General features: G+C 42.3%; 1 non-coding gene across 1 annotated transcript; it reads right to left on the bottom strand.

The window, feature by feature from the left end:
* Positions 1–9,865: 9,865 nt before the first annotated feature.
* TRNAT-CGU (transfer RNA threonine (anticodon CGU)) lies at positions 9,866–9,938 on the bottom strand. The gene has a single exon. It is a non-coding gene; the product is annotated as a tRNA-Thr (tRNA).
* Between the last annotated feature and the right edge of the window lie 789 nt (positions 9,939–10,727).

The following is a 10,727-nucleotide window of genomic DNA, read 5'->3' as shown; positions in this document are numbered from 1 at the left end:
AAACCACCCTAATATTATTTTTTAAATATAATTTATATGACAAAGTTGTAAACTTATAAAGCAATCATGCACACATGCAGAATTCCCAAACAACATCGATCTATCAACACACCACACTGTGATGAAATATTTTTTCCAGATAAAAGAATATCATCTGATTATTACCATGTCCATAGTGAAGCCAAACTGAATTAGGGAAATCCCTAATTCACTACAAACATGTGGCTTTATCATGGTAACATAGGTGCAATAAAATTTGCCATTTTAAAGTGTACAATATAGTGGCATTAGTTACATGTACAATGTACTAACATCACCACCATCCATTACCACAGCTTTTTCATTACCCAAAACAGAAAAGACCCCTTAAGCATTAAGTCCCCATTCTTCTCACCCGTAGATCCTGGCAACCTCTAATCTACTTACTTTCTCTGAATTTGTTTATTCTAGACACATCACATTAGTAGAATCATGCAGTATTTGTCCTTTTGTGTCTGGCTTATTCCACTCAACATGGTGTCTTCACTATTCATCCATGGTGTAGCAAGTGTTAGAACTTTATTCCTTTTTAGGACTGGGTAATAACATTTTGTTATGAATATACCACATTTTGTTTATCCATTTTCCATTGGGGAACTTGTGGGTTTTCCCACTTCCTTTTAACTATTGTGAATAATGCTTCCCTAAACATTGGTGTACACATATGTGAGCCCCAGCTTTCAGTTATTTTGGAATATACCTAGAATGGAATTTCCAGGTCATGTTTTGAAGACCCATCAAACTGGTTTCCACAGCAGCTGCACCAGGCTGAATTTTTTTTTTTTTGTGAGAATGGGGAAACAGGCACTATTTTATGTTGCTAATGTAAATTATTAGTACACTGCTTGCAGGGCATTTTTGTGATATTGATTGAAAGCTAAGGAAATATAGGGTATACATATCCTCTGTCTTTGTCCCATTTACTTCTACAAATATTTTCTGCACATACTCTATGAATACTTTCTGCACATAGACTTAGTTCCATTCACTTCTATGAATATTTTCTGCACATAGGTGGCAAAGATTTTGATATTCAAGGATATTCATTGAGTCGTGTTTGTAATACAAAGGATCAGAAATGTTATTTATTTATTTTTCTTTATTTTTTTTAAATGTTACATTCAAAAAATATGAGAGCCCCATATACTCCCCATACTCCTTACCCCACTTCTCCCACCTTAACAACCTCTTTCATCATCGTGACATATTAAGTTCATTTGGTGAATACATTTTGGAGCACTGCTGCACCACATGGATAATGGGTTACATTGTAGTTTACGCTCCCCCCAGCCCATCCAGTGGGCATGGGAGGACATACAATGTCCAGCATCTGCCCCTGTAGTACCACCCAGGGCAACTCCAAGTCTTGAAAATGTCCCCACATCTTATCTCTTCTTCCCTCTCCCTACCCTCAGCAGCTACCATGGACATTTTCTCCACATCAGTGATACAATTTCTTGGAAGAAGCTTTAAATTACATAAATGCTACATCAAAAATATAGGAGGATGCCCATATATCCATCCCCACCACTCCCTCACTTTTCCCCCTAACATCTTTTATTGTAGTGTATTTGCTACAATTGATGAACACATATTGAAACATTGTACTAGCCATGGTGTGTAGTTTTCATTATAGTTTATACTTTTCACTGCCCAATTTTATAGGTTTTGGCAGAAGCTATAATGATCTGTATCCATCATTGCCATGTGATGCAGGACAATTCCATTGTCCCAGAAATATCCATGTTGCACCAATTCTCCCCTCTCCTTCCCCTCAGAAACTGTGGTGGCCACTACCTTTATGGCAATGTTACAAGTTCTTCCATTGCTCGAAAAGTAATGTCTACATTAGTCCATAATTGCTTTCCCCCCTTATGTTTGTTCATTCCTCAATCTTGAGGATGTTGGGATGGTGATGGCCACTCTGTTTCTAATTGTGTGGGGGCTTAGATCCATGGGGCAAATGGGATGGAGCTGTCTTGCTTCCCATTGTAGATACTCTGTGTTTATTGCTTATGGATGTTATCCTTTTGTTAGTTGTCCTGGGCAAGTTCAATGAACTGGAGAGTAGATTTTGCAACTCTGCTGAGATTCAGGGCTCCACCGACGTTCGAAGAGACCAAAGATTGAAGTACCTGGGATATATACTTAATGAATATAGTGCTTAACATGGGTTCAGCTAAAAAGGGCAGAAGAGTCATGTGTAGGGAAATTATAAATGAGTCTAATTCTGTTACATTGGGAAACATATATTCCAAGGCAAGGTGCTTTGACAGGTGCCAAAGTGCTAAGATTGTCTACCATGCCTATAGTGTCTAGATGTCTCTAGAGCCCTCAAGAGCCCCCTTGCTTGAAGCATTGTTTACTGTGACAGTAAGAGACTCCTGAGATGGCCACACCTGTTTTAAAAAGTAAGGAGTTTCTACAACAGCAAGCAGGAGAATTGCATCCATCATCCATGTGGAATCTAAGCCCCCTCTTGATATAGAGGGGGAGTGGACATAACCATCCCAGGGTCCACAGGCTGGAGGAATAGAGTATGGACTGGGGTGGACTTACTGATATTGTACTATGGAACTATTGTGATTAGTAATGGAAGAAATTGTAGCACTGATGTGGAGAAACTGGCCACGGTAGCTGCTGAGGGTAGGGAGAGGGAAGAAGAGACATGATATGGGGCATTTTCAGGACTTGGAGTTGTCCTGGGTGGTACTGCAGGGACAGATGCTGGACATTGTATGTCCTGCCATGGTCCAACGTGTGGACTGGGAGAAAGTGTGAACTACGATGTAAACCATTATCCATGTGCTCCAAAATGTATTCATCAAATGCAATGAATGTGACACAATGAGGAAAGAGGTTTTTGATGTGGGAGGAGTGGGCTGAAGGGGGCGGGGGTATATGAGGCTCTCATATTTTTTTAATGTAACATTAAAAAAAATAAGGAAAAATAAAATAAGGAGTATTCTATGTAATATGTGAAGATCTCTAAGGTATATTGTTCAAGGAATATAGAAAGGGAGCAGAGTGGTATATAGAGTATATTATCATTTGTGCAAATAGAAAATGCACCACATGTGTGTAACTGAAAGGATACATGAAACCATGGGAGGAGGATTTGGTGGCTAGGGAATCATGAAGGGAGGAAGAAAGATATTATACAATATACTGCTTAGTACTTAAGCATTTTGTACCTTGTACACATATTACAGGTTTCTAAGTATCCATACATGATGATAGGGAAAAGTAATTGCAAGTATGTCACTGGAAATTATATTACCAGATGATAGGAAATGTTTTCTGTATGTATGTGAAAGAGTTTTTAAGAATAGATAAAGGATTTTAATAAGTGTTTTTATGGAAATACTTTATATTTCATATTTTATACTATTTTATAGCCTAGTTTCCTTCCCCAATCTATATCCTATGCATATTTACATCATTTTTAGTGACTCCATAATATTCTTTTGAATTTAGTCTGTGGTGGACATTTGGGCAGTTTTCAATATTTTGCTCTTCTAAATATAGAGTGAGATGTCATATAATGTCCCAGAGGACATTAAGTATAAAAATATTCCCATTTGTTCAGTGGTTGGAATTAATCCTTTTTTCTCAGAATATACAAATTGAAATTTTCTTAATTTTATTTAGTTTCCCTCATTGTCAGCAAATTGCTCTAACCATCCTTCTACAATCCTCCTTCACCTGATGAATTTCCAGTCCTTATTCTGCTCTCCTCATGGTACTTAGGCAGTAGCCTAAGACCTTTCCTTTGAGAGATCCTCTTCCTGTTCACCCTGAACACTGTTGCTTTCAAATTCCTGTATTCCACTGTGTCCCTCCCTTGTTCCAAAATCTTTAAACCCCAGTTTCTCTCTATATGTGATCCAACGTGACTTCCATGCCTTCTGAAAAAAGAGGCCTGGGTCACCTTCCACTTTCTTGGCTTCAATGGCAATTTATATCCCACTTTTCCCAGTCCTTTCTGCCCACTGTCTCATAGAAATAATTCCTTCTGTTTTCCTTGTTTAATACCTTGAATGAAAAAGTTAGCCTTCTTCCTAATTAAATAATGTTTTTTGTTTATATGTGTATATGTTTATATTCAGTAACCACTTGAATTAGTCTTATTATTAGGTGGTATCTACAGATGAATGGGAAGTTCTGGTGATACTAATTAAAACTGAAGAAGAGGAGTTGGTTTTCCAATGTAAATTCTAGGGCAAAATGCATTCTCAGGAAGAAGTATGCTCTATCTACAATATACTGTGTTATCAGAGATCATGGCACATGGGGTGAAGCTGATAAATAAATATGTAAATGTACAGGATCTTTGGGGTAGTGTCACATAGGCTACATTCAGAAGGCGGGATGCACATACTGCTACACAGAGTTCACCTGACAGCCCTTTGTTTCCAGTAGGTGGCAGAACTGGTGAAGCCAGTGTAGCTGCCCCTCTCAGCACTGTGCAGCAGCTTATAAAGGAGCACCTGGGAGGAAGCAGGGGGGGCTGTAATTCTAGAAAAGAAGTAAGGCTACGCAACTTCAATTGTTAATATGTGTGGACTCCTGGTAGAAGATGGATTTTTTAAAATTAAAATTGGACCAGGTCAACTGACCCCAGAATGTGTTAGAACCACTGATTTGGCCTTGAAATTACTGCAACAATGACCAGTCAGTCCCAGGACATCTTCCCACAGCTGTAGAACAAGAACCCAGCTGCTAGGCTTGGGTAAAATAGAAGAGTAGGGGACAGTTCCAGGCCAAGAGCTAAGGTCAGTGGGGCAGGTCAGCTGTGCTCTAAGAGACTTTGGGCAGGAGAGGGATGAAATCCAGATTGACCTCTTGACCTGTATCTGTGGGTGGTCAGCCCAAAGTCCTGAAGATTTTACCTAAAAAGACAGTGAAGAAGAGGAAGCGAAAGATGTTCCTGTTTTATGGATTACTAATTTAGATGCCCTTGTATGAAATGTGAAGTTAACCACAGTGTAATTACATTTTCGTGATTGGCATTAATTTCTTTCTGTAATTAATTTTGTATATGTATCTTTATTTTATGGCCCTTTACTCTTCTGGGAAATTGGTCAGACTAGCTTCATTGTACATACTTACCCAAAGTTTTCATGCTTGTCCCTTTTATTTCAAACTCAGTCATTTAATGAGTTGTATTTTGTTTTTCACACCTGTGGCCTTTTTTTTTTTTTTAAAGATTTATTTTTATTTATTTAATTCCCCTCCCCTCCCCTGGTTGTCTGTTTTCTGTGTCTTTTTGCTGCGTCTTGTTTCTTTGTCCGCTTCTGTTGTCGTCAGCGGCACGGGAAGTGTGGGCGGCGCCATTCCTCGGCAGGCTGCTCCCTCTTTTGCGCTGGGCGGCTCTCCTTATGGGTGGCACTCCTTGCGCGTGGGGCTCCCCTACGCGGGGGACACCCCTGTGTGGCACAGCACTCTTTGCGCGCATCAGCACTGCACATGGGCCAGCTCCACACGGGTCAAGGAGGCCCGGGGCTTGAACCGCAGACCTCCCATGTGGTAGACGGACGCCCTAACCACTGGGCCAAAGTCCGTTTCCCCACACCTGTGGCCTTTAACCCAGTCAGGAGAAAACCACATAGTAATACTGACTGCTTCTTTACTGAGCACTGAAGAAATTTGAAAAAAAGTAAAGGAATAAAGGAAACCAAGGTTTTCACCAGACTCTGAATGCTGTCTGCCTGAAGAATGGCATCTGTGCCTCCAGGTCTCTTGCAAGAATAGATCTGAGTGAAGCCACACTCAGCGTATTTATGACCAAATTGATCCCGATTTGGAGGCATTTTCAAGCAAAGGATCTTTCATCTCATTCCCTTGTGAGCAAACATCTGAAGAATGTTGGGCAAGAATCTCATCTTTAAGAATTTGTAGTTTGGATCTAGAAGTATAAAGAGGAGCTTGCAACTTGAGGAAAGCTTGGTGTTTGGCAAAGCACAAAGGCCTTCTTAGTTTGGTTTATTTAAATATTTCCCATGCTGACCTAGAGTAGAGATTGAGGTGTTGCTTCATGTTATGATTCCCATTTCTTATCAAATATCTCAAACATGTAGCAGGGGATCAAATTTTTAGGGATCTGAGCCCAGGTCAGGGTAGTTTGGTTGGAGAGAGTGGAGTTAAGCAAACACATGGCAGTCAGGACCTTCTCTGAATATGAAAAGGAAAAGTAGCCCAACGATGACACTGTATGTGTTTGACACAGTGAATGCTCACATAGGTGGCATGAGTTGGAGGATTTAACAACTTGTGTCCTTCCTCTTTCCTTCTTCCACTGACTTCCAGTCTCTTTCTCCATTAACAGAAGCAGAATCTCTTAATCTCTAAGTATAGTTCTTGTCCCCAATGCCCTTTCTCCTTCACCTCTGGGATTTCATATGATCAGTCCACTGCTGCTGCTTCATCCATCCTCCTACCTTTACTTGTGTCTTACTCAGCACCCACATTTTCCACCCCTGCTCTTCTGACAGTTTCTTTATATGCATCTTGGCCATTCTATCTATAGCCACCCAACCTCTGTTTAGAAGTCTGTGGGGTAAATTCCAAAATCCTTAGAGTGTCATTCAAGACTCTCCAGTTGCCTTTTCCTGTCTTTCCTGCCCTGTGGCCAGCCTGCCAGGAAAGAAAGAGTTACTGTGATGTGTCAGGCTCTCTGTTGGGCACTTTATAAGAATTACATCCTCAAATCCTCCCAATAACCCAATAAAGTGGCTTCTGTCTTTTTATATAGAAAAACCTGAAATTGGGAGGAATTACACAAATTTTGCAATGTCACCCAGGCCATAAGTAGAGAGCTAGATTTTAAAACCTATACTCTCTCTTCGGCAACATGCTACATCTTGCTCATGGGATACTCTGAAACTTTGTTCACTATATTATCCCCATAGTGTATAACTCTTCCTTCTGTTCACTTCCCTAAATGTCACCTGTCTTTTAAAGTATAGATCAAGTTCTACCCTTTCAAGTAGAAACAACTGGGTAGTGCAAAGCTGATGAATTTTATAGGCAAAATGTGGCTCTGTCACTTATTAGCTGTGTGTCCTTCGACACATCAATAATCCTCTCTGAACCTCAGTTTTCTCATCTATAAAATGATAATTATTACATCAACTTTATAGCTTTTTTTAAGTCAAGGGCTTAGGACAGTCACACTGCCTGGCACATTATTAGCATTTGATAACAGTTAGGTCTCATCTACCTTCTATTTGCTTAGAAATATATTCAAGGCCACAAGGTAGTTTTTGTTTGTTTTACTCCACAGTAACCACTAATGTCTCTTAAGATATTGCTCTGTTTTCTTCTGTAAGTCTGGGAACCCTTCTGGTTCAGGTCTGATGCCTCGCATAGTTGTTTTTAAGCACTCACTGCAGGAGTAAATGATGGAAATTGGGAAAAGAAATGGTTGAAAATATGATAGTGGAAAACAGTTTCCTAATCCAGGAGATAAGTTCTTTATAGAATGAAGAAGGTAGCAAGGCTGAGTAGTGGCTTTCTCTCCAGAAGGATTTTGGAGTTTGTCCATTTATCTTCCTGCTTATTCCCCAGGAGTTTCCAGGGTCTGAAAGTTCTCCTAGGAGAAGTTATGAAATACGAGCCATACAGGAAGCCAATGTGGCTCAAGTGATTGGGCTCTTATCTAATATATTGGGGCTTCCTGGTGATGGAAAATTGGCCCACACCATGAGCTGGCCCACACAGAGTGCTGGCTCATGCAGGCATGCTGGCCCATGCAGAGAGGTCACGCAACAAGACGGTGCAACAAAAGGAGATATAGAGGAGCAACAATAAGAGATGAAGCAAACCAGGGAGCTGAGGTGGTGCATGTGATTGAGCACCTCTCTCCCAGTCCAGAAGGTCCCTGGATCAGTTTCCTGAGCTACCTAAAGAGAAGAAAAGCGGATACAGAAGAACACACAGTGAATGGACACAGAGCACAGAACAGTGAGTGTAAACAATGGGGGTTGGGTGGGGATATATAAACAAACAAACAATCAAATAAATAAATAAGGAAATACAAGCCATAAAGGGGTAGGGGAGAGGGGATGCTGCTACAAAGAAGTGGGACACCCAGGCCAAGTTTGTTCCACTGGAAAACAACTGACAGTAAATCCTGAGGCTGGAATCTTCAGAGAACCCTTAGTTTTTAAAAATTTAAATCATTTAACATTTTCATTCTTGTCTCCATCAGTTTTGCCAGTGATATACAATATCATCCAAAGTAGAGTAGCTGAAAGAAGTTAAAGTATCATGTTTTAGTTTTGAGTCCCTAAAATTCCTGTCCGTGACTTACTTTCTTCCAGGCTCAGCCCAACTTACATGGCAACACTAGAGAAATAGCCTGTGCCCCCACCCAAAATGGCCTGTTCCAGTACTATCCCACTTAAGGCACATGCTTGAGTTCAACTCAGCAAATATTTACCAAATGCTTCCTCAGTGCGAGGTGCTATAGGAAGAACTTTTGTTTAATAGAGTCTTATGTCAAATTTCTGGTCTGAAAAGCTTGCAGCCCAGTAGTGGAAACAGCCTGGAGGCAATGAACCACGATGTAAGGCAGGGGAATTCCTGCCACACACAGGAACACCCACCTGCTGCTCTGGAAGGAATTGCAGCAAAGGGCCTTTTTTACCCTGGCTTCCCAGGTAAGTGCCATCCTGGGAGGCTGGGAGACAACATCCTTAGTCTGTCAGCACCTCTGTTCAGAAGGAACTGAAATCCTGCTATGAAGGTGCAGCCTCAAGAGAACAGCGTCCCTGCTTCCTCAGGGGCTATCTGTTCAGCCTGTCAGCATCCTTTACTGCCCTCGTTCCTCAAAGTCTTTGTCCTCCCATGTCTTAGGTCAAAATAATTGCAAGGGCCTGGGGAAAGGCCAATTACAAACACTTTTACTTGCTTTCTTTATCTGGATTCCTTGCTTCTCCTCTCCATGCTGAATCTCAGCTACTTAGACTCCAAATTCTGAAGTCTATGCTTCATTCTTACGTTCTTTAAGTACATGTAAATTCACTTTCCAGAGCCTTTTTTTCTTTTGGTGGCCCCATTGTGGAAGAGGAGAGAGGGATTGGATTTTGTAAATTTCTGCTTAGTTCGCACAGATTTTCTGAATGATAGTTATTATCTCAATATTGAGAGAGTTATTTGCTTGTGCCATTGTATTTTTAAACTATTTCCATCACTGTGGAAATGGTATATATATGTATGTATATAGGTACATATATGTACATGTATACACACATATTTTTCCCTGATGCTAAAGATATCTAGGTTGTGGGAGTGCGAGCCACCGTTGCTAAGCTGACCCGGCAACAGGCGTGTGCACAGCCTGAAGCCACAGTTCAGGGTGGCTGGAATGGGCGACCACGCCCTCAGCCTGGTACGGGCGAAGCGCCCTCAGCCTACCCGGGCAAGATACATCAATAACGGTCACCTCCCACTATCTCCCGCCTAGCCTAACATCTGGTTGGCTCTCACTTCCCCTTTCCCCTCCCCCATTCCTAACCTCTCCGCCTGCCCTCTGCCTAGCAACTGCTTACAATCACCTATCAGGAAGCAGTAACCGCCCGCACCTATCAAATCTCTCCACGCAGTCCCTAACCCTATAAAGCCATATCCCCTTCCGCAATAAACCAGACTTGCGCACAGACCTGGTCTCCGCGGCTTTCTTCCTCCCCTTGCCGTGTGTCCTCCACACCTGAGAGCCCCTCTGAGGCTGTCTGCCGCAGCCTCAGATGCTGCTGCGGTCTAGCCTGACCCCTCCAGACCCCCCCGTCAGCGTCGGGGTTAAACAAACCCCAGGCGCAACTGGCACCCAATGTGGGGCTCGAACCCATGACCCTGGGATTACGAGTCCCATGCACTACCGACTGAGCTAGCCGGGTGCCCTTCCTCCCACACTAGGTCTTTGCTGTAGTGTGACTGTGGCTATCATTTTTGCAGAGGCAGCTCAGATCACTTGCACAAAAGCCTGTGAGAGAATGAACAATGCCATCATAAGAGGGGTGGACCAGCAGGTGGCTGAGGGCGTGTTTGAAAGGGCTCAAAAGCAGATGCAACTCCAATTTCAGCTCCTGAAGGTAACCTGCATCCAAAACCAGGGGGTGCACTATGGTGTGGAAGAAGCAGGGACAGAAGCTGGAAGAAACAGTCATTATGTGGGTCCACATAGAGCTGGATGACTTCAGCCAAGTGGGCCTGACATGCCCAGGGGGCAGGAGAGGAGGCCTGCCAGCGCTTGCCATTCTTGCATCACTGCAGTGTGTGCTGGAGTCGGGCTCTCTTCCGGGGCTGTGGCTTCAGAAACACAGTCTCTCCATGTCTCCTTTGCCCTTCCTGTCTAATGAGTCATCCACATTACAATCCTGGTGACACCTGGTCCTGTGTCTAGGACTGGAAATCTCTTAATCAGCTAGTTCATCTCGGCCCCCAGCAGCTCTGAGATGTGGGTAATATTACAGTTCGCATTTCATGGATAAGGGAAACTAGGGCACAGAGTGGTTTATCCACAGGTCCTGCAGCTAATGGCTGAGCTAGGATTTGGGACCAAGTGACCTGGCTTCCGGGTCTCAAGTATAACCAAAATCTCAAGACCAATTTTTTTAAAGCAGGAAATCCCTTATTGACATAAAATTTTAGTCATTCAGTAAATGTCAATAAATGATTATAGGTCA

This window comes from Dasypus novemcinctus, chromosome 23 (assembly GCF_030445035.2).
Source record: "Dasypus novemcinctus isolate mDasNov1 chromosome 23, mDasNov1.1.hap2, whole genome shotgun sequence".
Taxonomy (NCBI): domain Eukaryota; kingdom Metazoa; phylum Chordata; class Mammalia; order Cingulata; family Dasypodidae; genus Dasypus; species Dasypus novemcinctus.
The sequence above is the reverse complement of the archived record's forward strand: the minus strand, read 5'-3'. Positions and strand labels throughout refer to the sequence as shown.